We start from the raw sequence: 25,645 nt of genomic DNA on the forward strand, positions 1-25,645 counted from the left end.
GCTCCCACCAGCGATATTTAGAGAGGAAAACAATGCTGCCTGATGTATTGCTGACGGAGCCATTAGAAGAAGCGATGTTGGGACTTGCCTGTACTCCTGTGAATTGCTGAGGCAAGGGATGTTTAAGTGATTGCCATGGACCCAGTATTCTTCTGAAAAACTAGTTCTCGAAAAAATACCCCCAAACAAAAATAGAAGCAGTGCTCCCTGACTCCTAATTTGTAGCATTTATCTGTTTCTGTGGTGTAAATACCACCTTTATGACCAATTTCAAGTTATCAACATGGCATCACTGAGCATGGAGTTGGAAACAAATAAGCACAGTGAGCTCTAGTGAGCCTGCGGGAGCTGGCTCCAGTGCACCAGTGCACAGAGAGACAGAGAGAAACAGCTGACGAGGGGTTGTAGTGAGTGGGCACCCTAGCATCAGTAAGAGGGAGAATTCACAGCCATTTGGAATATGGTATGCCCTCTCAGAGGGAAGAAACTGTAGTTGGAGTAGCTAATCAGAGACTCTGAAGGCTCTATCAACATGCTCTAAGAGAGTCAGCTTTAAAAATTTGCAGGTGCAGAGGGTGTCAAGCCTGATAACCAGAAGGAGGCCCAGTATAATCTCACGTGTTCTCTTTTCTTACCACTAACCCCTGGAAGTAGCAAAAACAGGCCAGCCAACTGGGGGAAGCAGGCCCAAGCTGGTGGAGGAAGGAAAGACTTAATGTTAAATCCAGTTCAAACTTTTGATGACTATCTCAGTCCAGGCATTCTAATGACTAAATTGAGTTTCTGTTTGTCTTAAAGTGTCCATAGGAATGTTTGTTACCTAAGAGTGAGACTGTGAGTTTTCGTGTGGTTGTAAGGAAACCACCCCCCTGAATAACGTTTAGAGGATAATTGTGGGAATAAAAAATTTATATTTCGATTAAGTAATGAATTATAATAGTTTAATATACCACTTATCCACATACTTTTAAATCCCAGCTTCTAGTTGGAGATTGAACCTGTAGGTCAAACTTAATCCCATACTGAATACTCCCTGACATTGCTATAACAATTAAAATGTGTTTTGTAGCTTGTTGTATAGTAAGTCTTTAATATTTAATAGACTCTTGTGAGCTCTTGTTTTTTTCCAGATTCCTGTATGAATGTTATCCTCCTAAGATGAGAGATTATTTCTTCTATTTTGTAACTTTCTCTCCTCCACTAAAATCTCCTGGCCCCTCATTTCCTGGTAAAGGGTGTGGTTGACAACTGCTTATTAACAGAAGGGAATTGAATTTTATTTTCAGGGACCTTTTTTTTTTTGGTTAAAGCAGAATGATTTAAAATGCACATGAAAAGAGGAGAAATATAAATTTCTTCTTACCTAACTACTCCATTATGGCAAATTTGGTTGTTAACATGGGGTATATTCCAGGGAAAAATAGATGATTTTAAACTTCCTTTTTGTGTTGTGTTCTTGAAAGTGGCATGTTTATAGTGAATGTGCTTCTGAAAATATAACTTAGGAATTAATACTTCTTAGGTTTATAAATTTTAACATTTCATTCAAATGATATCTAGTTTTATCACATCCTCCAAATGAGCAGGGAAGTTTCAGGTCTCCCAGGATGGAAAGGAAAGTCAATGGTAAAGAAGCCACTTTACAGAAATGTTATGTTCTAAACATATTTAACAACATTTGATATTAGATACTGAAGATTCTTTTATTAAATGTAGATTCTGAATTTTATTATGTTATAAAATGTTGGAATTTCCTGAAGGTACAATAGGTCAAGTTGCCTCCACCATGGTCCCAAGAGCAGAGCTCTGTGCTTAGCCTTTCATACATGGGAGGTGCTTACGATGTTGGATAATATTCTCGCCTCTTTTACCTTTTTCACATGTATATAGTAAAACTTAGAAAATATACAATGTGTATATAATTTATATATAACAGCATATACAATAATATATAATTCATATGTAACATACATAATTTATGATATGTATAATTTTTATATTATATATACATAATATCTAAGTTATCTATCTGCATAACAGCTGTCCACAGAATTCTTAGAAAGAGAACTGGAAATGTTTCAAGAGCTCTTTGAGTAGGAGGCTAAATCACAAGACTTTGGTATTGGTTGGCACAAAGGTTCAGGGAGAAAGGGAGACAATGACTGTTCCTAAGAGAGACCAGAAAATAATTTGTTACTTTTTCAGGGGAGGAAAGAAGAAATGAGAGAACACAAAGCATGGACGTTGGAGAGAAGAACCAACAAGATGAAGAGAACTGAGATTACTTGAAGGGAAGGTCAGTGGCCCTGGTGGTAATATAATCAAATGGGATTTTAAAATAGATGATACTCATTGTTTAATTTCAAGTTGTTTTTGTGGCTGGAACATAAATCCTTTTCTGCTTTCTATTCTAGAAATCATTTATGCCCTCAAATTCTCACTGGGCTGAAATGTTTGTTTTATATCAATGAAAGAATATATATTTCAAATTTGGGTTGGGACAGAAAAGATAGAGTAAGTGTGAAAGCAGAATTCTAGATCAAGAAGCCATAAAAATAAAAATCTTTATCCTCTCTCCTCATGTCTTACTGAATGTATTCAGGGTACAGGGAGGATTTTTTATTTCCCAAATGCATGGGCTTGTTTAGAGTGAAGTAGTTAAGTCAAATTAATAGGTGCTGTCCAGCTGACATTTGGGTTATAGAAAAAATCTACTATTGCCTACCTGTGTATTTTGGCTTGTGTTTTGACAGTTCTTATTGAAGAAGACATCTAACAGACTTACTATAAATCTCAAATATGCATCATAGTAGTCTTTTTATTAAATGTTCTTGAGGTCAAAGCATTAGGAATTAGGAAACAGTTTTCTTGGGAAAAGCTTATTCTTGGGAAAAGCATCAAATTGATGATTTTGATTCATCCGTTTGAATGGAACAATCTTTGAGCAACAAATTACTGGCAACGAATAACCATAAATCAGCTGCCTGTGTTAACAATATGGCACAGTGCCTGACTTCTGGATCTGTACCATACAACATCAATGTCCTTACACACAACAATTAGGACTCGAGGAGCCAGAAAAATCCAGTGTTATTGTGCCAGTCCCACAAAATTGAATTGTTCTAATGTATTAAAAATAAATTGTGCACTATGAAGGAAAATGACAAGTTTTTTCTTGTAAGCTACTATTTTAAGGCTAAAAATGAACTTCCTGGATTAAGCCTACTTCTTTTCTGTCCTTTAAAAACTTTTTTTTTCTTTTACTTATATCTGCACTTTCTCTTTGACAATAGTCAATGTCATCCAGTAGAAATTGGAGGAAATAGGTTAACTGGAAGTAGGTAGGGATAATTGAGTATCTTAAGGTGTTTATTGAGTACACTTATGGAAGAATAACAATCTGAGTACTAAAACAGTAAAGAAAAAAATTCAACTTAGAAAATTTTTTTGTTTTTGTTTTTTATATATAATATATATACTTTTTTATTGAAGTATAGTCAGTTTACAATGTATCAGTTTCTAATGTACAGCATAATACTTCAATCATACATGAACATACATATATTCATCTTTTCTTTTCACCATAAGTTGCTACAAGATATTGAATATAGTTCCCTGTGCTATACAGAAGAAACTTGTTGTTTATCTATTTTATATATAGTAGTTAATATTTGCAAATCTCAAACTCCCAATTTATCCCTTGCTACCCTCTTCCTCCCTGGTAACCATTAGTTTGTTTTCTATGTCTGTGAGTCTGTTTCTGTTTTGTAAATGAGTTCATTTGTCTTCTTTTTTAGATTCCACATATGAGTGATATCATATGGTACTTTTCTTTCTCTTTCTGGCTTTCTTCATTTAGAATGACAGTCTTCAGATCCATCCATGTTGCTGCAAATGGCATTATTTTATTATTTTTTTATGGCTGAGTAGTATTCCTTTGTATAAATAAACCACAGCTTCTTTATCCAGTCATCTGTTGATGGACATTCAGGTTGTTTCCATGTCTTGCCTATTGTAAATAGTGCTGCAGTGAATGTTGGGGTGCATTATTTTTTTGAATTAAGATTCCCTCTTGGATATATGCCAAGGAGTGGGATTGCTGGATCCTATGGTAAGTGTATTTTTAGTCTTTTGAGGAATCTCCATACTGTTTTCCATAAAGGCTGCACCAAACTACATTCCCACCAACAGTGTAGGAGGGTTCCTTTTTCTCCACAGCCTCTCCAGCATTTATCATTCGTGGACTTTTGAATGATGGCCGTTGTGACTGGTGTGAAGGTGATACCTCATTGTAGTTTTCATTTGCATTTCTCTGATAATTACCTATACTGAGCATTTTTTCATGTGCCTATTGGCCATTTATATGTCTTCACTGGAGAATTTCTTGTTTAGGTCTTCTGCCCATTTTTGGATTGGGTTGTTTGTTTTGTTATTGAGTTGAATGAGCTGTTTATATATTCTGGAAATTAAGCCCTTGTCAGTCTCATCTTTAGCAAATATTTTCTCCCATTCTGTAGGTTGTCTTTTTGTTTTTGCTTGTGATTTCCTTTGCTGTGCAAAAACTTAAAAGTTTATTTAGGTCGTATTTGTTTATTTTTGCTTTTATTTCTATTGACTGGGTAGACTGCCCTAGGAGAACATTGCTAAGATTTATGTCAGAGGATGTTTGCCTATTTTTTCTTCTAAGAGGTTTATAGTGTCTTGTCATATGTTTAAATCATTAAGCCATTTTGAATTTATTTTTGTGTATGATGTGAGGGAATGTTCTAACTTCATTGACTTACATGCAGCTGTCCAGCTTTCTTAACACCACTTGCTGAAGAGACTGTTTTTTCTTGATTGTAAATTCTTGGCTCCTTTGTTAAAGATTAATTGACCATAGGTGTGTGGGTTTATTTCTGGGCTCGCCATTCTGTTCCATTGATCCATATCAACCTGTTTTTGTACCAATACCATGTTGTTTTGATTAGTGGTGCTCTGTAGTATTGTCTGAAGTCTGGGAGGGTTATTCCAGCTTCATTCTTTTTCTTCAGTACTGCTTTGGCAATTCTGGCTCTTTTGTGACTCTATATAAATTTTAGGATTATTTTTTCTATTTCTGTGAAAAAAGTCCTGGGGTAATTTGACAGGGATCACATTAAATCTGTAGATTGCTTTGGGTAGTATGGCCATTTTAACAGTATTAATTCTTCCAATCCAAGAGCATGAGGTATCTTTCCATTTCTTTAAGACATCTTTAATTTACTTAATCAATGTTTTATATTTCTCTGCATATAGAAGTCATTCACCTCCTTGGTCAGGTTTATTCATAAGTTTTTTTTTGATGCAATTTTCAAAGTTTTTTTTTTTTTTAACTTTTCTGATATTTCATTGTTAGTGTAAAGAAATGCATCAGATTTCTATATGTTAATCTTGTATCCTGCTACCTTGCCGAATTCATTTATTAGCTCTAGTAGTTTTTGTGTGGAGTCTTTAGAGTTTCCTATATATAGTATCAAAACATCACTTTTCAAGGTGAAAGGCTAAATGCTTCCACCTCGAAGATGACAAACAAGGCAAAGATGCCAACTCTGAACACTTATATTCAACATTTTACTGAAGATCTTACCCAGTGTAATAAGGCAAAATAAAAACACAGAAACCTCAGATTAAAAAGGAAGAAATAAAACTTTTTATTTGTAAATAATATGACCAACTATGTAGAAAACCAAATGGAATGTACAGATATGCTAATAAAACTAATAAATGAGTTTAGCCACCTTTAAGCCACGGTAACAACTTACCAGAACTGTGATTGCAACATAGAAATAACAGAATCCAGTGTATTTACGGGCTGATTATCCAGACACTAGTTGTCCTTTATTTGAGTATCTGTTTTTGTTGATACCGTTTCTCATTTGCACAACCCAACTGAATAGTTTTATCTCTATGTAAAAGCTCAACAATCTGACTTCAATCCTTATATAGATTATTAGCTGATAAAAATGTTTGGTAGACAAGATGATGATGATATTTTGGGTTTGTTTGTGAAATTTAATGTATGTAATACTTCTAATCCCAGAACAGGTTATTAATTTTGAGGTAGAATGCAAAGGAGATATTATTCATTGTTGGTAGAATTATTTTCTGATAGTAAAAGTTATCATTTCCACGTCATTGGAAATGTAGAACAAGCATCATTTTTGGTATAAGAATCAACTCATTACATCTTTTTTTCACTAAGGGCATTTGTACTTACTATTTCGGCCAATGTCAGATCTTGAAGTTAGTAATATACTTAAAACACACAGCTTACGGACTGGTTTATCATAACCAATGAAACAAAGCCTTAATTGCTTAGTTGCATTGGTATTTGTTTATTTCCATCATAACTCAAATACAACATTTTCAAAGAGACTAAACTCCAAACATCTGTGGACATCGCCTGCATCCATTTCTGAAAATAATCACTGTACATCCATGGTTTACAACTACTGGCATAAAGTCTGATTCTCCCAGTATTTATGTATTGTAAATCTGCCAAAGTGCCTTAAAGTACATGAATCGTCAGGATTTGAAGGGATAAAGAATGAAAGATGAGAGTTAATGGTTAGAAATTGGTAGAGAGTTAAAAGCTTTCTTGTTGGAATGAGATGAAGGATTTTAGAACCTATCAACAACAAAAAAAGAGGTTGGTGTTTTGTCATTTACCTGCTCCTATTTTACTGTGGAATATCCATGGACCCATGAAAATATGAATCAAGTTTAAAGGCAAAGAATTGAGAGTGTGGTAGCAGTTTATAAATATTCAAAGGGTATAAATGTCATGAAAAGGCAAGTTTTAACATTGAGCATGGAAAAAAATGGTAGAACCTGAAGCAGAGCCATAAATTTAAGGCAAATAAAAGTGTAGTTTAAGCATTTAGAAGAAAATCTGTTTCGTGAATAATCGTTTCTATTAATTATTTTGATTTAACATGTAACAATGTATTAGAGAACATGGTGTTTTCCTTGTGTACATCCCAAGTCTCCTCTTACTTGTTAAATTTTAAAGAGCTCTGGCCATTTAGAGGTATAACAGCTAAATGAAGCAGACATTTGAGCCCCACAAAGCTAAACTATAGAAGATTAATTGGGCATCTAACCATAAAAATATTCCACATGAACAGAAAAGGCTTTCTGGAGATACAGTTCTGGTGCTGTTGTCACTAAGACACTGAAATGTTTACAGAAGGGGAGAGCGGCATTTTAAAAAGTCTTCATAGCTCGATGAAGCTTGTTTTATCATTACTGTATTTACGTAAGTAAATAAGGCATTTTTATGCATGTTAGAAATACTTATCAGCATATGCCTTTATTAAAAAGCTCATTTGTGTCTCCACTCTTTTGAGTTTTAATAATTTGTTCATGTGCCATTGTTTTTCCTGGTATCCCTGTAGCTCCATATGGTGAACCATTACTCCCCTGAGATTGCTTCTCACTCCATTTTAAAAAATCATGGAGCAGGTGAATGAGCCACCAGGAAAACAAGCAAACAAACAAAAAAGCAACGCTACGAGATCTTACATGTGTCTCCCTATAAGTTTTCTCCTTACCACAATCGTAACACACTGGCAGTTGTAGCAACAGCCAATGTGAATTACATGCTCCCTAAATACTCTACCCTGAGCAGTCATGTCAATTCAGTCATATCTGGATTCTGTAATCATATTTAGCTACTTTCATTTTTCCATGAAACTAAAGTTAAAATGAGTTTGATATGCAAAAAAAATTCTGTAGATTGCTTCAGAAGAATGTGTATGTCCTTAAATTACTACATATGAAGAGTTAGGCCTCTGTTTTTCAACATTACCTTGTATAATTTCTCTCTTATGAAATTATATGGATTGCAGTATTTGAGACACCATTGACTGGTAAGCTTGCTAGTACATGGGGTCTAGAGAATTTACAGTTCTTAGCCAGCATTTTAAACAGTTCAATATTTTGGTGACAAATAAGTAGGTAGCCACTTCACAGTTTTGAATGACAGTACTATCTTATCATTTTAAAATATGCAGACAAGTGTTGTAACTTGAGGGTATAAACTCAGTTTTTCTAAAATAAGAGGTGCACAAAATAATGCTGGCAGGTCACATCTAGTCTGCTGGGTTAGTAACTGAATTCTGTTGAAACACAGCTATGCCCATTCATTTAGATATTGTCTCTGCTTGCTTTCATTTTACAACGGTGAAGTTGAGTAGTTGCATCAGAGACAGTATTGCCTGCTAATCATAGATTGTTGATTATGTGGCCTTTTACTGGAGAAAAATTGCTAACTTGTGCTCCAAAACATTAGCATTTAAGTTATAAACTAAAGAGAAAATTGGACTTAAAACAATCTTTAAAATTTGATGATTGGATTCCATTTCTGCCTGACTCATTTTTGCATTGGTTTTTAAAATGCAAATTTTACAGATGCATTAATAGTAGTTGCATCTTAGGTTAAGCTCCCAAACTTGCTCCATTTTCAAATTCTGTTCCCGTAATCAAGGCTAAGAGTAGTTAAGGGAAAGCTGAAAGCGTTGTTAAAAGGGCCTTGTCAGAGTTCTCCCCATGCAGGAGTAAAGTAGCTGGTGATTGTATCTGAAATCTACTTGATCCTAGTAAAACATGGATGAGAGAGCAGAAACGTCTCTCAACAAGTCAGAACAAAATTCACTGAACATCCGAAGATAGGTTTGTTTTATGTCCTTTGACCCATCACGGCTGTCCCAGCCCTTTTATGACCTGGCATTCTGGTTATGTGCCCAGACTTGGCGGTGGCTTTAGTGAAGTTCCACTGAGTGAGAAATAAGTCACTTTCACTGTGGCCCAAGAAACATACTAAGGGTGGTAGTGAGCAGAGAGAAGTTCAGTATTAAGCCTGCTGTAACCCATTTTTCTTGATGTAAAATATAACTAAACTTTGTATTAGTTATCATTCAAATTGTTATCTTTTTAAATCTCATTGGCTACGTATTTTTCTAGTAATGGCCCATAATAAAACAACCCTCTAAATTCAAATCATCTAAGTCACCTATGTATGTGGTTTTGGAAAATTAAAGAATCATTAATGATTCTGTTCAGATTTTTGGAAGGAAGTCAGTGTTTACGTTGGTGCCTAGAATATACACAATTGATAAGATTTTGACTTGATGTCGCAAAATAATTTTCATATCCTTTTATAAGAGAGTATGTCTATTAAGACATACAAAGTCTTTTCTTAAGAAATAGGAGCCAAAGCAGAAAATTCAGTTTCGAAATGCAGGGGAGCTTAGTATCTTGCAACACTTACTGCAAGGAATTTTACAGTGAAGTAGACGCCCAACCACAGCAAGTTCATAGGACTCTATGGTGTGCAATTGTGTTAGCTGTAAATGTATATTGCAAGCTTTAATTTTTTTCAAAAGAAATGTCATCAATATGCTAAGCAAGGAGAGAAAACAGAATCCTGTAAAATAGTCATTTAAAACCACAAAAGGCAAAAAGAAAAGAAAAGGAGTAGAAGGCTGTACTTCCCAGCCTCTGATGGTTTTAGGCATGGCCGTAGGACTAACTTGTCACCAATATAATGCAGGCAGATGGAGTGTGTGCATCTTTTGGCAAGATCTTCCAAAGGGAGGGGACTTGCCCTTTATTTTCCCATGTTCTTTTTCCTTCTGCCTGGAATGAAAACGTGGTGTTTGACCCTGAGGCATCTGTTGGACTGTAGCTGGTGGAATAACAGGATAGAAGGAGCCTGGGTCCCAATGACTGGGGATCTGTCATGCCAGCCCTTGGCTCGCCACATTTATACACCAGAGAAAAATAAACTTCTTCACAGTTTTAAGCCACTGTGACTTTTAAGTTACCTGCTCTTCACAGCTGAACTTGACCCTGTATAATGCAATGCAGAAAAAGGACTATAGGGCTATAATTCAGCAGCTGTTAAAAAAATACTCAAAGTGGAGAAAGAACAAAGATAATTTCTTGGAAGGAAATAAAGACCATTCATCAGAAAGCAACAACTGGTGCGATACTAAAATATACTTCAATTAGATCGGGGACTAGAATAGCTTGACAGCTATGGCTGTTGTATTGGTGGTTCTAGCAAATGCAGTACAAAAAGAACACGTAATGAAACATTGAGAAATAAGATACAAAATTTATCTTTTTTGCTGATGATATTATATATTTATAAAGAAATACCTTTGGTAAAATAAGTGTATTCGGTGAGGATGGATATAGGATAAGTATAAGCAGAAGAAATAGGTTTCCTTTGTGTGAGCGGTAAAAATGGGGAAATGGGAACACAGTTAACTCACAATAGTGATCAAAACTGTTTGGCAGTAAATTTTACCAAAAAGACTCAGAGCCAGTTTTGTAAAATTTTATTAAGGGTCAGAAAAGAAATCAATCTTAATTAGTAGAAGGCATACTATATTCTTGGATAGGAATACTTACTAGTTAAAAATATCAATGTTACATTTATATAAGTATATAAATATAATTCCCATTAGTATCCCAACAGAGTTTCTGCAATAAAATGCCTTTTAAAATTTATGTGGAAAAATTAATATCCAAGAATAATCAATGACACTGAAAATAATGAGAGGAGAATTGCCTTACCAGATATTAGAGTACAGAATAGAATTACTTATGAAATCAATATGATTTTGGCCTAAACATAGAAATATGGATCAGTGGCACAGAATAGAGAATCAAATGACTCTCATATGTAAAAAATGTACTTTAATTCAGAGGGAAATGTATGGTTTATTATGTTGTGCTACACACTGACTATTCTCCTGAAGTAAAGAAAGTAGGGCCCCTAATTTCCCATTGTCCCATACCATGAGGGGCTTGAGCTCATTTCTCTGAACACACAACCCACATTTTCAAGTTCCATCTGCATTCCTTACAAACATCACACATTGGCTAACTCTTGGGCTTAAGGGGTACATGCTCCTAAAGCCTTATCTGCCTTCAGAAGAATGAACTCGGAGGAGAGGGCCTCCGTCACAGAGGACATTTGTGCAGAAATGCTGGGATCCTAGAACCTAGAGTACAGTCCAGGTGGGGCGAGGAGGGGTGAGATGCTTGGACTTCATATTACTTGTCCCATTAAGAGGCACATAACCAGGGGTGGGCCAGATCAGTGTCTTCTAAAAAGTGTGGACCAGGGCAAGATATCTCTTGACTGGTGGTGCCACCATATTATTTTTCTTTCTGCCACCACAAGTGTAACAACCTCTCCATCAGCCAGGATCTAGGAGTAAAGATAACTTGAAGCAGAATTCCCTAAAATGGAAATATATAATGATCAAGAAATTATTAGGGTTTATATTTTGGGGTCATTTGTTATAGCAGCATAACCTAGCCCTTCTTTGCTGATCAGTATGCATATCTATGTCTATGTGTGTGCACACATTTATGTAAATATGCTTATGAGCATATATATAAACATGGCAGTTTAGCAGCTAGTTTGGTAACATGGGTTACAGTCAGGACAGATGTATACAGAAATTGGGGGAATAGGATAAATGGGGAAGGGTAAGATAAGCAAAAAAAGGAGGAGTGTGGAAATAGGGAGATGACACTACATTTTTAAGAGCGCATGTTAAGATAGAACACTCATTGAAAATGACGTGTTTACAATATTTGTGCATGAAAAGATAGGCATGGTAGTCATTTCACGGTGGGATGCCAAGTGGGATATCTTACATAGCACTCTATGTCATCTGAATCTTCTAAATGGCCATGTTACTTAAGTAGCAAGAGAATAATGATGAAGCCATTTTCTTTACAAAAGAATAAAAAGATTAATCTGGGAGAATGTGAGCCAGTTTCTCTTCTTGAATTGAACTGCCTGAATTCCTTCTGCTCCCATGACTGTTACCATCTTGTAAACTGTGGTTCGTTCCCAGAATTTACCCAGAATCCAACAGTTTTGTAGAACAGAAGTCATGATTTTTTTTTTCCCACAGTTTTCTTAAATGGATTGGCTAGTTTGTGAGGGAGGAAGACTGTCATTCAGGTATTCCTGTGTGCTGTCCATGGGGGCACAATCTCTTGATGCTGAGGCTTGTAGGTTGATTCGGTTACCTAGCATCAAGGATTCAAGACAGCAGTCAGCCTCTCCTTCAGACTGATTTCACAATCAAAAGATATATCTAGGGAGGGAATTTAGGAATCATTTGTGGAAATCTGGAAGAGACACTGTAAAACCCGTAAGAGGGAAAAAATGTCTTTCAACATTCCTTGCTTAGGGCCTAGACCAGTCTCCCAGATGCCTCCTTTTAGCCAATATTTCTGCTTGCCATTTATAAATGTTGGGTAACATTTAAAAGAAAACAAGAATTATATTTTAAAGCAGATGATAAAAATAACCAAGATAACATTATAAAACAGTAAGATAAAGTGGCATAAAATAAGCACTACGAAGAGGCAAAAATAAAAGTCCAGAATTAATGAAATATCATAGAAGTTAGAGATGAGACAAGAAAAACTAAAAACTGAGATTAAAGAAAATAAAATTTAAATTTAAAAAGTAAATAATATTGGCTAGAAGACTAAACTAAATGAAGTCATAAAATAGAATATATAAATTAGCTTAGAGAATATAATAAACTTGGTTAGAATCATAAGTAAGGACAGAAGCCAGGGCTCCACTGGGACCCTTTGGTCTGAGGCTGTTATCAACAGTTCTTAGGCTTCATGTTCAGTTCATCCTCCTCGGCTGGAAGTGTGTTGGCGGGGATTTTTGAGCTTTGAAGCTCCCAGATGCATGATTTCAGGAGAGCAGAGCCCTGGGGTTTTGGCCATGAAGCTCCTTCTTGTATTTTTCCTATCATGACCCCACCCGTCACTTCCAGTCAGGCAAGTTGGCCCCAATGGCTCCTCAAACATGACCGATGCAATCTTTATTTGAGCACATACTCAAATATTTGCATTTCTTTGTCCTAGTTTCTTTGGGCAAAGAGAATGAATAAAATGAAACTTAAACTTAGCAAAAGCCCCTAAGTTGTACACGTAACCCTTACTCCCATGTTCAAAAAAGAAATCATTCTTATACATTAGCTCCTCTCAATTTGTAAAGCTGGTTTAAATTATGTCTGTGCCAGTACCAACTCATATTGCAAAATTATAATGTGTTTATTTTATTTCACCTGTATGAAGTTCTTAAGAATCAGATTTTTCTCTCATTACCTAGTGTATAATGCAAGTGGTACAGACTGGTTTGGGTCTCGAAAATCTCTGAAGAATTTTACCCGGACTTGAAGTCAGCAGTTTCATTTCAGTTCTCTAGACAAACATAAACCAACTTTTCTTAAACAGAATGGATGTCACTGAGATATGAACACTCAAAAAGGTTTCCCTACTTGGAATAACTTGAGATCATTTTATGTGATCAACCTGCAGTGATTGTGTCCTAAGCAAAATGATTTGAATTAAACAAATGTCCTTGAATTAAATTTCACCTTGACTGATTCCCATTTGACTAAATCTGTTATAGTAAACCTACATGCTGCATATAAACAGTACCATGTGCATATATGCCCTATAAACAGGCAACAGATGGTAAAAATTATATTGAAAGTTACGTACAAGAACAGTTGTGGTTTAGAAAGATCTTGAAATCTGGGAAGATTTTATAAAGCCTATTATTGCTCAGTTGGAGGAGGTCAGGAATGAGGCCATTTGGAAAACTATGCATTGAGTATTGTCTCCAATTCATTCATTTCTGAATTACTGACCACCTTTCTTTCAGCCATATAATCTAGAAAACCTCTTCAGGAGCAGTTATTCAGTCAAGAACAATGAGAACAACAGCCAACCTAGGATTGTCTCTTAGGGACTAGCTAAATTTAGTATTTCAGTTCAACATGTCAAAGCTAGGAGGAGCTTAATCTCCAAGTAGTCCTAACTTGTTTAAACTGGTTTTGAGGTATCAGTTACAAGGCAGGCCGAGGTACTTGTGAATCTTTTGGGACCTGGGAAAACAACAGTGATGTTGGTGCCACCACTCAGACTCAGTGACAACACTGCACAGCAGAGCTCCAGAGCTGCCCTCCGAGAGCACAGAACTTGGCACATAGTGAAGGCTCACCTGGACTGCCCGAGTCATTGGCACTCTTCCTAGGTCATAAGTCACTTTGCTGATCTGGTGAACACAGAATTCAGATGCTTCTGGATCAGGCATGCTTGCAAAACCACACATATTCCAGATTCCCAAGCACTTCGGGGGATGGTACTGTTAGAATTTATTTTTAATTCCCTTCCAGCACAAGTTCTTGACACCATCACAATCATGGTGGTGGGCTGGCCAGGAAGGTCTAGTTTATCCCTTTCATAGGACATGACTGATCTCAGACAAAACAGCACACCTCCTGCAGGAAGCATCTAGCTGGACAGCATCCTCAAAACTATCCTTCAGAACCTTGGGTTCCTGATCCTGTCTTTACTTCAGAGGAAGCACTTGGAAGAGTTTGCATAATTAGTACTTACACATTTTTCTACACCCCAAAGCAGAACAGACCCTTCCTCTGGAATTACCAACATCACCTGTAGCTTCCCTGCTTTGCTCAGTGAACCTGGGCTGTGTCCAGTGCTTAGAAAAAGAGTCACACAATCTCTAGTTTACCCAATACTACTGTTGCTGGCACCCCACATTGGCAGAGAAGCCATTGGTTCTGAAGATTAGGTTTATATATCTCTTTTTGTCTCATTTGTATAGCTCAGCCCTGTCACATGTCAAGAACAGATCCGGGCCTGTTTTATGTTGCCTGATCTTACTCTTGTCCGGCTGACTTCTTTGCTCTGACCAACAGGACCCTTTTAGGTATTTGCAGCCTTGAAATCTGTCACAGGGGATAAGAGGAAACTGGAAGGTTTAGGACTGGCTACTTGGGCTCCCAGGGCTGTAGAGACACTGTGCCCAGGGGAACCAGAGGGGCACTGAACAGACAAGCTCATTGGAAAAGCCCACTTTAACCCTCTTTTTGCCAGGCAAGCCTTTGTACATTTTTGCCCACCCCACATTCAAGGATAATGTTTAGTTTAACTCACTTTTTTAAAAGCCTGGCCATTGCCCCTGCTCCCTATCTAGGCTGCTCATAGAATAAAACCCAGTGGAAGCTCAGTGTTTTCCAACCGAACTTCACTGTTTGAATTTTCTTCCACCTCTTGGATTCTCCATTTTCATATTCATCTTTCCCTGCTCCTGTCTCTGTAAGCACCCACTGTGTGTTTCCTAATTTGATTTTTGGTCCCAGAATTCTATTAATCTCTTGCATTTCATATAGTCTTTCTGAAAGCAATAATTGATACTTACCTCCCTCCTCCTTTTAAAAATATTATCTGTATATTTCCATACCTGCCTACCATTCTTGCAGACTAGGCATGTCTCCTTTGATAGGCAGACATTGGACAAGGCTAAGAACAAGGGAAAATTGGTGAAAATGGTCCAATCCAACATACATTAGTTTAATGCAGATCTAACTTTTAACATAGCTGGTTCAAAAGCATTCCAATGAGGTTAAAGTAGTTAAAACTTATCTTTTAACAATTACATTTCAAATTGCACATCTGATTTCTCTCCATCTACTTTTAGTTCTGGTCCATAGCCTATTTAATATTCAATAACAATAAATTGGAAAAGGAATTTTTTTTTGGCAACTTAAGATCTTGTGTCTGTGAAAGAATTATTTACTCAAAAATTTACTGTATTTATGTCTTCAACCAATTTTCAGCCTAAGATAGTAATTATATTTGGAGAAACACCAGATGAAATAATTTGACCTCTTAAGTAGGAAGAGATTACCTGAAATCTTAGAAAAAATAGATTAGAAAATACATACCACTTCCAACATTGTTTCTTTGAATTTCTAAATTTAAAGGTTAAAATCATTTATGTCTGAGAATATGAAGGCAGAAGGCAGCATTACTTTAAATCCAACATTATGAAGGGAAATGGGGAAAGAAAAGAGAATGTTGAAACTATGCAAACTATTTCCATTTGAAATATAGTTCTTAAACTTCCAAATTTTGGCCAATACTTCTCAAAATATCTACTCAACATAAAAAAGTATAAATTTTTAGGTACCAAGTTGTTCCAAAGTCTAAAGAAAGGAGTCTTTTTCTATTAAAAGGAAAAAGAAAAGTAGTGTAAAACTCATTTTACTTTCAAGTATTCATATCCAGATTTTGTTTTGTTTTCAAATCTACCTAAACATCTTTTCATGCACCATGTTTTTTCAATCAAGTTTTGGCAACGTATCTTAAATTTAGAATTGAAACAGTGCCACTGAAGGCTCCCAGAAAAGGGAAAATGAAAAATTAAGTGCTGATTTCAGACTTATTGAAGTCTCTGCCTAAATCTGCTTTTGAGAATTAGTGCCAACGTTATTTCACTTGTAACTTATTTACCATTTGGCTGAAATGAAAGAGTAGAAATCATTGTCTTATCACATCTTCGCCTCCAGGGGCAGCAATTTCTCTTCAGTGAATGCCTCCTAAAACAGTAATTTTTTATGGACAAGTGATGTTTGTATTAGAAAGCAGATATTCTCTTGGTCTCTACTGAAGATACTTCTTTACATTTGATGGATGATGCTTAACCTTTGCACTATCCTTTGTGAAAAACTTAGTACTTATGGTACCTCTTGTATACCATGCAAAGCAATCAGTTATTGTGCAACTCTGCCTTTAAGATGTGGCCTCAGTATTGAAAATAAATTGTATCACCATATGAATCTAAGTGATTTGAGGGCTAATGCCTTGGGAAGGAGGAAACTGTATTATTGAATCAGAACATTAAGAGATGGAAAAGATCTTTGATTTCAGTCCAAACTTATTTTAGTTAGAGTGAAAAAAATTAAAATCTAGGTAGTTTTGAATTGTGCCTCAAATCCCACAGATTATTTAAGGCAAGAATTAAGCCCAGCTTCCAGAGTCCTGTTTTGGAAATGAATAAAATAAGTGTCCACAGTGTAGAAAAGAAATTTTCTTCTAGAAAAGAAAAGGAAAAGAAAATTTCCTTTTAGAAAAAGGAATTTCTAAAGTTACTCAGTTGCCCACAAGCACTGTTGGTCAAGCTGCATATTGTGAGTATTATGATTTAGTTAAAAAAAAAAACACTTCTATTTTCATTTGACAGTGGGCCACAAACTCTCAAACATACAATTGTCAGAAAGCTAAATTTCCATCAAAGAATTGTGTTTTGTTTAGCTGATTTTTCCCATCTGATCCAAAGACCAAGCCAGCCAATTAGCCAATTTTGAACTTAATTTAAGGGCAATATTGGAGATCCTTAGGTGGTAATGGTAATTACTACACATGATTTTTGAAGCTTGCTATAATCCTTTGGGTTTAGCTTCATTTCTGGATATTGCTAAGACAGTAGTTTTCAACTTTGGATGAACATTGGAATCACCTAGGGGGGTTTTGAAAATATAGGTGTTTGGGTCCCAACCAGAGAGATTTTTAATTGATTGTGGGGTACCACAAGAACATCAGCTATTATTTTGAAAGCTCTCTTGATGATCTTAATATAGAGCTCAGTTGAGAACCACTGGGTAAGAAAATGTGGTCACTGTCATTGTAGCTGATTAGAGGCCCTTGGAAATTTCAGCTGCTGCTCAACTCATCTTAAAGACCCCCATTTATGCTCTTGTGTTCCAAAGCTAACATGGTGGGTTACTGTGTTAGAGGTCTTGAAAGTAGGGAGTGAATCCATTTCTCTTTTTTTGTTTGTTTGTTTTGTTTTGTTTGGCCTTTAAAGACCCTGTTCCTGAAGGGTTCTGATTCGGAGTCCAGTATTTGCTTGACCGAGCGTGACAAAGGTGTGGGCGTGGAAGTGCAAACCATGTCCTCTGCCACGTTGGGTGAGTTCCCTGCGTCACGCTGCCTGGCCGTTAGGGGGCACCCTCCCCAATATTCTGCAGGAGACTCAAGTCAGTAAAGGAGCGCTTAGACACGTCCCTTTTTTTGTTTCTTTTAGATGCTGAACAGTTTGATATTGTTTTGCATATTGTTGCTTTGTTACATGATTAAGGGACTTAATCACGTGAATAACGAAAAGGGAAACAGAAATGGATGAGGTGACGATGTAAAAGTACCTCCCAGTTGCCAATGTTATCAAATAGGCTTGTTAAATGTTTCTGTACTCTGAAACTAACTCCAGAGGAATATTTCTGTTCCACTTGCAAAACAGACCCTTCCGGACTACTTTAATTTTATTCTTGCTAATCTCCACATTAACCATAGTAGATAAAGGTGTCCTTGGTACTAACTTTAAAGCTCTCTGGATAAAGTTATGTATGTGAGATGGAGCTCAGCTCTACCTCAGAACTACCCCTAGGACTTTCAAGTTGGGGTTTGTACTGAAATTGTGTTTTCTTTAGATCACAGCATTTTATATTAATGTAACATCTCTCCTGTTTGGCTGTCTCCAAGCCCCTGGTGCTTTGACTTTGGTTTCCAGCAGTGAGTACTTTACATGTTACATGGACTGGTTTTCAACTGGAGTATCCCAAATATATCTTGAAAATTTGGGGAGAAACTATTTAACATTCTTTTTTGGTATCAAGGTAATAACAATCAACTAGCCATGCATATAATTATATTTATATTGATGATAATTAATTTCACAGGGTCTGTTAGATGCAATGCACTTTTTTTCTAACTCTTTTGTAATCCCCTTTTACTTGTCTGAAATGAAATTGGTGGAATATACAAATATACTTATACATAGAATTTAAAATAGTATGTATTACCATAATATAAAGGAACATGAAGAAGTGTAAGAAAAGTGCTTTATAATAAACTCATTATATGCCAGTATATAAATGCACAGCCACCAATTTCACTAAAAAGTGCACATTTCCCAAAGGGACTAGAACCAGCCTTCCCTCTTTGCGAGGCACTGCCTATAACATGTCCTTCCTACTCTAATACCCAATCCCAACTCCCCCAAATACTCCAAATGTTAGTTCTCAAACTATTCCACTTCCCACGACTGTGTCTACCTTTTCTTCTTGTGTAGAAACAACATGACTTGTTCCAGCTCCTTCTCCCAGTGTTGATAGACAAATGGTGTAGTTACCTTCTTATGTTGGAGTTTAATGAAAATGTATTCCCTCTGGTAAAGGAAAGGTCTTGGTAGAGTTTAGAGTCATTTAGGACGGTGCCTGTTGAATACCTTAACAATCTAAAGAAACATCATTAAAAACAAAGTTCTTAGCTGTCACTGGTCTGGCTTCATACGAAGGAGCTGAGGATCTTGGTTCCTACATGCAAGTTCTCGTTTCTTCCCTTGGCTAGGCTTCTGGTTTGACAGCTCTGGCTGTAGCAGTTCTGGGCAGCCAAGATTTTTTAAATTTTAACAATCTGACTTCTTTGACAGAACAAGTTGATCTGTTACAGATTGAAAGAAAATTCGTTTGAGATCCATGTGAATTACTCTCTTTTCCCAAACTATTTACTCGTTATATATTTAAAGGTCACCAGTACACATCAGTGTTTCAGCTTGCTGGGAATTTATTCACTGCTGGTAACTTAAAAGAGCCCACCCTGTTTTTCATTACTGGTTGGTATTTTTGTCTGCTTTCTGACCTAACTTAGAAGCAGAATAGGATAACTTTGTTTCAACATTATGAATCATGGCAGAGGATTCCGACTCCCAAGATGACCATTGGAACCGGATGCCATGTTACTTCGGATAGAAACCAACATTATCCTAAATAAGAGATTCATGTTTTTGCCACATTGAGCAGATCTAATGGGTATAAGTTTCAGTTAAAACATTGCCAAGTTCCTGTTTGAGCAAGATAAAATGATCCCTTTCAATAATTTGCTTTTATTCTCTCTCTAGAAGCACTGTTATTTGGATGAAAGAATAAACAGTTATCAGTAGTTTTTGCCACATGGTGAGATCATGTGATTTCCATTTGCTTGATTAGGCTTTGCCATATTTTGAAAGTTGTCACTATAAACAAGATTTCTTTTTCTAAAAAGAAACCTGCCATATATTATCAAAATTACAGACAATGTTATTAGTTTTTTGTTTCAGATGAGTGTTTTATCATCAGTTGTTCTAGGCAAGGTACTTGAGGGAGGAAGTTTCCCAAGACTTAAAGGGCTTCTTACACTTTAAAATGCATAGAAATCACATGGAATTTTATTAAAATACAGAATCTGATTCAGTAAGTTTGGGGTAAGGCCTGAAATCCTGAATTAACCTTACAGAGTCCTTGGTGAGGTTGATGCTGCTGGTCAAATAATCACACTTCGAATAGCAAGGCTCTGACCAGTGGTTTTAAGCTTTAGTCACATATAAATCACCCAGAGGCCTTGTTAAAGTACAGATCCCAGCTTATCCTCCAGACTCTCCACCAGTTTCTGACATAGTGGGTCTGGGATTGAGCCTGAGAATTTGCGTTTCTGAAGTTCCCAGGTGCCGATGGATGCTGCTCCAGAAACTTGGTGATCACTGCTGTAGAGCCCTCTTATTCAAAGCCTGGTTCCCAGACCCCATTCCAGACCTACTAAATCAAAAACCTGCGTTTTAATAAGATCCTCAGATGACTTCATGCATTAAAATTTGAGAAACACTACCTAGACAGTTTCTTAGTTCCTCTTACTCAGTGACTCTCAACCTGAGCCATCTGTTCTAATCAGCTGTGGAGCTTGTAAAAGTCCTGATGCCCAAGTGAACCTCAGAATAATTCCATCAGAATTTCTGGGGCTGAGGCTGAGGTATCATTAGTTTCTACAACTTCCCAGGGGATTCCAAAATGCAATCAAATTTGGGAACCGTACTGTAGTTAGAACTGGAGAATGGAAGGTAATGATATTGTTATTTGCCTAAAGATGGGGCTGAGAGCACTTGTTTTCCCTCTTGTCACCTTGTTAGACAACGTGCCATCATTATATAACATTCCGGGCCAGAGCATTAAACCGCTTTGATACACTAGATTTTAGAAACCTGCATACACATTTGCCTCTGTTGCCTGGTCTCCACTTTGCTCTAACTTTGTCACACACACACAAACAGGAAGTAACTGTTCCTGTATTCTGCCATCCCTGGACCAAGACCTTAGAAATATGGTCCATGGGCATTTAGGTTATTTCCCCCCTACTTTTATTCAAAAGTGGTATATGCTAGTCTCTATCAGATTTTAATGGGATCAGAAACATCTCCTGCATGAATAGTAGGTACCGGGATGCAGATTAAGCTACTTCAGTGGGACAAACAGAACATCATTTCACAGACATGAGAGGTGATTTATGTGATAGGTTAGGTGGACTGCAACGCTCTCCTTGACCACATAGTGGTCATTTTCCCTAAAAGCACAGATTGCTCTTGTGTGGGTTTATGACCTGGAACACTTGGTATCAGAAGCCTCTCCTAATATTCTCAAGCCTTAAAAGCTTTCCTGCGCCAGCCAAGGGTTTGTGGTTGATTGTTGGTTTTGGAAAAAAGTCATGCGTTACTCACCTATGCAGAAGTGTTAGATTGTTATCATTTCTAAGGGCACTAAAGACTGCTTTTGGTTCTGATTAGTGTTTCTTAATGCTGTTCCAGGAAAGGGTGAATTCCAGTTCTACATACACGCCGTGGGGATTTCTGTATGCATACGGGCCATGAGCTATTTTGCTCTGTTAATAGAAGCATAGCTTATAAAGAGGATGGAATTTATTCTCAATCCCTCCTCAGAGCTGGGGAATATGTTTGAAATGTTTTTTTTTTTCTCCTTGTATCTTTGTCAACTTTTATTTAAATCTTTGATTCAGCTAATACTGTCAGGCTAGAGGTTCCCGTAGGTTTCCCGCCCGCTGTCTGATGCTGTCCTCTCACTTTTCCTAGAAAGGCAGGGTCTGTTGATTTTCGCTTCTCCCTGCCTCCCTGATTCGTGTCCACAGAGCGGACCTCTCCCAGCACCTCAGACATCTCTCCATGAAGCGCGTTTCCCTGCAGGGCTGCTCTCTGTGCTGTGCAGGTGCTCTTGAGGCCAGCAGCATTACTGCGCACAGATTTCCAGGTGTGGTAAAACCACACTGAGGCTAGGACACCGCTTCCTTACTGGTTCCCAGCATCTCTACCCAGTGTGTCCAGACTTGTGTTGACTCTTGTGGAAAGACTTTTGTCTTCCTGGGGTTTTTATTCTCTTATACTTTTTGGACTTGTCAGGAACAAGTTGATTCTTCCCAGTCCCCTTTCCCAGCTGTAGCTGAGAATCCAGTGTCATTATCCCATAAGGACCAGAGGGATTATTTTTTCTTAACTGTGTTACCCAGATAATTACCAAATAATACCATATAAGTTAACCAAATAATAACCAAATGGTCCCTTCCCTGTGTCTGATGAGCCCACAGTACCATACTGTTGTTACCTGTAGGTACTGTGTTGTACAGCAGATTGCTAGGACTTACTCATTCAGCACAACTGAAACTTTGTACCCGTTGGACAACAACTCCCCATCTCACCCCTCTAACCCCTGGAAACTACCATTACATTCTCTGCTTCTGTGAGTTTGACTGCTTTAGGGTCCTCACAAAAGTGGAATCATGCAGTACTTGTCCTTCTGTATCTGGCTTTTTTCAATTAGCCCCTCCCTTCAGGTTCATCCACGTTGTTGCAAATGACAATATTAACTCCTTTTTAAGGTTTGAATCAAGAGTAAGAATAGTAAAGAGTTTTATTTGAGCCAAACTGAAAACTAGCCCGGAAGCCAGCTTCCCAGATTACTCTGAGAAGCTGCTGTGGAAAAGTGTGGTTTCCAGCACAGTTTTATATCTTGTTGGAACAAAGAACGTTAAACAAGTCAGGGATACATTTCATCAAGGTTTCAGAAAACCAGACCAGCATGTACATGTACCGCAAATACAGTATGGCCTTGGCATCGAGGAAGGGAGTCTTACTATCAAAGGAGTACCAGCTCTGGCATCCCAGGAAGAGGGGCATTTAATGTTTAACATGGACATTCTTTACTTCTGGTCAGTGTGCCCTTTTCTTTAATAATTAGAGCAGATGTACAGTGTATGTTCGGCAGACCACAAACAGGCTATTTTAGTCAGCATAAAATCCAAGTTAACTCTGGTAGAAGCCAGAATAACTTCACTTTATCTCAATATGTGAAAATTTCTTTTATCAATTCCATTGTACATATATACCACATTAAAAAAAATCCATTCATCTGTAGATAGACGCTTGAGCTCTTCTCACTGTGAAATACTAATGACTATTATGAATAGTGATGAAATGAGAATGAAGGTAATCTCCTTCAGAGCCTGATTTTAATTCTTTTGGAGATACACCCAAAAGAGGAGTTGCTGAATCACACAGTAGTTCTACTTTTAATTTTTTTTAAGAACTTCCACACTGTTATCCGTAGTTGCTGCAAGGTAGCTCTCATGTGAAATATCCTTATCAGGAAACAAAAAAAGAAAACAGGAACCAAAGGGACACAGGGAAACTTCGGGAGGTGTTGGATATGTCTACTGCCTTGATTATGGTGATGATATCACGAGTGTTTGTATATATATATCAAATTGTATACATCAAATATTTGCAGTTCTTAGTAAATCAGTTGCATCTCAATGAGGTTGTTTAAAAAAAAGAGAAATGTGTGTGACTGATGCATGGCTCTGTGGCTAAGGATGAGAGACAAGATGCAATGAATCTCAAAGGGGAAAGGTCAAAAGGCTGAGGGAGACTGGATAGCGCTGCCACCGCATTTCAAAGGCTACCGGACCCCTGCTGTGGAAACCCCGCCGGTATTAAAAGCTGAGAGCATGAAACCAACTGGTGATTCCATGGTTAAACACTCATATTTTCTAAGGGCTTTCTCTGCCAGGCATAAAAATATAGGTTCAATCCTTAAAACACTGAAAAATATTGCAGGGACACCATTTCACTCAGTTTGGAAATGAAATTCCCATCATAAATGTTATGGAGAGTCTTAACCAAATAAACAGTAAACTGGCATTCCTGTTACTTGAAGGACTCAACAATAAAGGTCCTTAGGCAATCCTCCTCATCGCCTCCATTAATGTTAGTAAATGTTTAATAGTCTTGTTTGGGGGTGGGGGTAAGAGGGGGTGATTTGTAGCATTTGAGAATTTCTGTGGTATAAAGACTCCCAACATGACTAATTTCAAGCTGTTCGGTAGAGATGTTCACAGTGGACTCTTACAAGTCAATGTGGACCGACCCAGGCCCCACCACACACCACTGTACAGTAGGTACCAAAACATTTGTGATTTTTGAGGCTTCCAGATCTCATTTTCCTTTCACCTTCAAATGACACAGAGATTTATTTCAGAGAGAATCTCAGAGATGTATTTTCCTTGGCAAATGTTATCTTCATAATTGGCTCCTTGTACTGTTCTGTTTTATTCAGGATGGTTTTAAAATCATTGCAGGCATCTCCAGTAAAGTCTATTTTCTTATCTGGCCAGCATTCCCAGAGTTCTAGCAAAATTCTAAGGGTAAAAAGCAAAGCAGTCCAGTCAGCATCTAATAGTATATTCAGGGGTCAAGATGCAGAGCCTAAATCATAAGTCACAGTACAGAGAATGTTTAGGGCTAATTTACAAGTCATCTAAAGCCATGTTTCTCAAAAAATTTATTCCCTCTTGCTAAGTCCATGTATGTCAATGGCTACTAAAATTTATAAAAAAAATGTGATGGCCTCCAAGAAGTGTTATATCCTTCCCCTCCTAGTTGAAACCACAAAATCTGTAAGTAATGATACCAGTTGAGACTTTGCGAATTTTACAGTCTATAATTTTATTGTAAGAAGATTTTTTTGTCTTTGTTTTAAAGTCTGTTGTAATAATCATGTGTGCTCCCTCCAACCTCAAGATTACAACATGCTTGGGAAGAAATATACAGCAGCGTGACAGATTTCCTACTTGTACCTCCAGCTTTCATTGAGAAACTCTTATCTAAAGACTGAATGACCTGCCAGAGATCGCCTAATAGAACAGCTGATAGGGACAGTCCTTTCCTAACTACAGAAACAAATGGAACACCACCCTTTGGCTAACTAGACTTCATTTTAAAAGTTGATGCATACATTTCTATTTTATCCTTCATGGCAAAATCCTTTGGAAACTAGTCGAAAAATTTGGTTAAGTAAAGCATTCAAGTAAAAAAAATCTTTCTTACGTTCTAATACAATGCTTATGGCTAGGAAAATCTCTATCAATAACCAATGTAAATACAATTGCATAGAAACTTAAACACAGTAGATCTTGTATGAAATACATTGTATATTTCTTAGGGCTGCCACTGCATTGAATTCTTGACCCCACAGTAAATCCTGAGTAGGACAGTAGTGTAGTCTGGGTTGGTGCTAAAATACTACATAGCAAAATTCAGTTCTGCTCATTGTTAACTTAATAGTGTTTGGATATTTCAAGATCCAACTTGGGGGACACTAACAAACAAGGTGAACAAGACACAATCATCCAAAGTAATCCACTAATTTTCACATTTTATGGTCATGATTTTGTACATTGGCATTTGAACATGTGAAATATGAATTGCTATCATTTTTATTAAAGAAAGTGTAGGGTGAGGGAACCCTCATAATTGAAGGTTGTGGTTAATGTTTTCTAGGTGTTAGTTTTCCATTACACCACAGTTGTTTTGTTGGTTATG

General features: G+C 37.0%; 1 long non-coding RNA gene across 7 annotated transcripts in view; it reads left to right on the plus strand.

The window, feature by feature from the left end:
- The window catches only part of LOC140697418 (uncharacterized), a 235,371-nt gene that overhangs the window by 81,257 nt on the left and 128,469 nt on the right, over positions 1-25,645 (plus strand). For 6 of the 7 annotated variants that reach the window (XR_012074444.1, XR_012074440.1, XR_012074446.1 and 3 more), the window contains one exon: positions 2,206-2,296. This is a non-coding gene — a long non-coding RNA (uncharacterized lncRNA). Of the gene's footprint in view, positions 1-2,205; positions 2,297-17,790; positions 17,862-25,645 lie in introns of those variants that run through there. The other variant, XR_012074445.1, reaches the window with a different exon arrangement.

Source organism: Vicugna pacos, chromosome 7, assembly GCF_048564905.1.
Source record: "Vicugna pacos chromosome 7, VicPac4, whole genome shotgun sequence".
NCBI classification, from domain to species: Eukaryota; Metazoa; Chordata; class Mammalia; order Artiodactyla; family Camelidae; genus Vicugna; species Vicugna pacos.